This window comes from Tarenaya hassleriana, unplaced genomic scaffold, assembly GCF_000463585.1.
Source record: "Tarenaya hassleriana unplaced genomic scaffold, ASM46358v1 Cleome8, whole genome shotgun sequence".
Taxonomy (NCBI): Eukaryota; Viridiplantae; Streptophyta; class Magnoliopsida; order Brassicales; family Cleomaceae; genus Tarenaya; species Tarenaya hassleriana.
In genome coordinates this window covers 4,608,718-4,611,220 of record NW_010970490.1, presented here as the reverse complement: position 1 = coordinate 4,611,220, position 2,503 = coordinate 4,608,718, and the positions used below count along the sequence as shown (strand labels likewise).

At 36.2% G+C, this 2,503-nt stretch overlaps 1 protein-coding gene across 5 annotated transcripts in view; it reads right to left on the bottom strand.

Annotated features, from left to right (window-relative positions):
* Positions 1-906, bottom strand: part of LOC104803035 (sterol 3-beta-glucosyltransferase UGT80B1) — a 6,275-nt gene extending 5,369 nt beyond the window's left edge. Inside the window, exons 1-2 of one of the 5 annotated variants that reach the window (XM_010526906.2) lie at positions 861-906; positions 158-251 (exon numbers count right to left, since the gene is read on the bottom strand). The gene's annotated coding sequence lies outside the window, so the exon portion shown is untranslated. The other 4 variants (XM_010526902.1, XM_010526903.1, XM_010526904.1 and 1 more) reach the window with 4 other exon arrangements.
* Between the last annotated feature and the right edge of the window lie 1,597 nt (positions 907-2,503).

Here is a 2,503-nt window from a genome sequence, read left to right as displayed (position 1 = left end):
TACACGAAATTTCCCAGGGACCCAAATGGGAAAAAAGATTCAGGAAGAGTATACTCTTCTATCTATGATCCTCTGAAACCAGACATAGCAAAATCACACTCTCAGAGTTCACAATTCCAATACTCCAAATCAATGTTTTTCCGACAGAAAACCCTACAGATATAGATGAGCCCAGAGATGTTAATGCCCCCTGAAAAACACAGCAACGGTTCAATCTATTCTTCTGGATAAGCTTCAAATTCACTGCAACACTGCAAGAGAAGAAATCGGCACTCATCAAATATCGCGAACGTAGAAACAAGAGGTATCAGACAATACAGAAACAAGCGGACCAAACTTAGAATAACAACACGGCAGACAATAACTCGCGAACCGACCAGTCAATTCACAGACAGAGAAAGGTAGCTGCCCTTTATACGAAACAAAAAGAAGCATAGATAAAAACAAAAACAAAAAAGGGTTTATCTGAAGCGTTTCATACGCAGCGAGAAAACTCAGGGCAAGACTATCTGATTTGGGGGAAAACAACAGTCTCACGTTTTGCGCAAGGCGAGAGAGAAACCCAGAAACTACGGATTTTGAAAGGATCCAACTTTACTTGCAGAACCAAAACTATAACGCTTGAACACGAAATTAGACAAAAAAACAAAACAAATTTATGAAAGAAAAAAAAACCTTGTCCCGTAAAACCCAGCAAGAGAATCGACCCATCACCGACTTTATCAATCAATTCAATTCCCAGTATAAAAGATTGCAAATTTTAATCATTGACAGAGAAAATCTACAGGAAAGGGAAAGAAAATTATGCGTTTCTGGGCATTTCTGAGAAGATTCTGCTGCGTATCTTTCAAGGGAGATACCCTGGAAAATGGGATTGTTTCTCATAAACAACAACTTAAAGAGTCCAAAGGGTTTGAAGAGCCTCATCAATGAAATCTATATTGTTAAGTTTTCTGGCAATAAATGTGAAAATAAATTTTAGTATGAATTTGGCAATTCTGATAATAAATTATGGTCACAAGAATATGATTTTACTCATTTTATAATTTATAAGGTTTTTTATATTTTGGATCTAATTATTATGTTTGATTTACTTTGATAATGTAATTAAAAAAAACAAGGGTTATTGTTTTTTTTTTTTTTTTTTTTTGCAAATGAAATCGTTTCTATAATATTAAAGATTATATGATTTTTTTTCAAATGTTGGCTAATTCCTCGTGAAATGTAATATGGACCATACAGAATACAGGTATGATACAGATGCTTTTTTGTATTATTATAATCGAACGTGTAGACTGGCATTAGGTCAGCATATGCTTAGAAAAAATATTATAATTCGATACTTTTTTATTTTTAACGAAATCAAACCACAATCTTTCGGACGCGGTATCTTCCGCTATTACGTAATAGTCTATAAACCACGCAGAATAAATAAACCGCTCAAAAGATGACAGATTCACTTGAGAGTGGAATCGAACCATGACCTCTTAGAAAAATTATGAGATCTTTAACCACTGCACCTGGTCCTGAAAGATATGATCTTTATTATAATCAGTTATACGAATGTGTAAATCTATCACAGGTTATTGGTACAAGTTTCAACAAAATATTATTAATTTATTAAAATACTAAACAATTTTAATTTACAAAAATATTTTAAAACATAATATATATATAGGGCAGTTGGCAGAATATATCCAAACAAAAACGAAATTTGCAAAATATCTCACAAAAAACAACTTTTGCATACTATACATTTTTTTTCTAAATACCAAAACTACCCTTTACAGTATTTCTCTACGATTGTGTGATAATCTATCTTTTAAAAATCGATAAGTTTTTGCTATGTGATCTTCTTTTTTCTCCAATATTTTCTCTATCTCCTCTATTTCTTATATAGTTTATCTAATTTATTCAAATACTCTTCTCGTTGATTTTTTCTGTGATATTCTGATCATTTTTTTGCATGCACATAAGATGTTTGATGAAATGTCTGTACTAGAAAAACTGCAGTTGATGACCTGCGATTTGTGAAAAATGACATGCGTTCTGCATTAAATGACCTATGGTCTAACAAATGACCTGTGATATGCCGCAAATGATCTGCGATCTGCGGTAGATCGCTTGGCCTATGGCAAGTCACTTGCGTTACCTGGTAGGTCAATTGCGGCACCTGTGGCACCTATGACCTGCGACACCTGCAATAGCTCATCTGTTGTATCAGCGGCACATACGGTCTGCGGCAGGTCATTTGGCCTGTGACAGGTGACTTCGACACCTAGTAGGTCAACTGCAGTACCTGCAACCTGTGGCCTGTCGCACCTGCGACCTGCGGACCTACAGACCTGCGATCTGCGGACATGCGGACCTACAGACCTGCGACCTGCGGACTTGCTGACCTGTGACCTGCGGACCTGCTGACCTACCAACTGCGGCCTGCGACCGTGATTTCACTACGACCATATAACTACGACTACGACTAGATAATTGCGACCGTGATTTG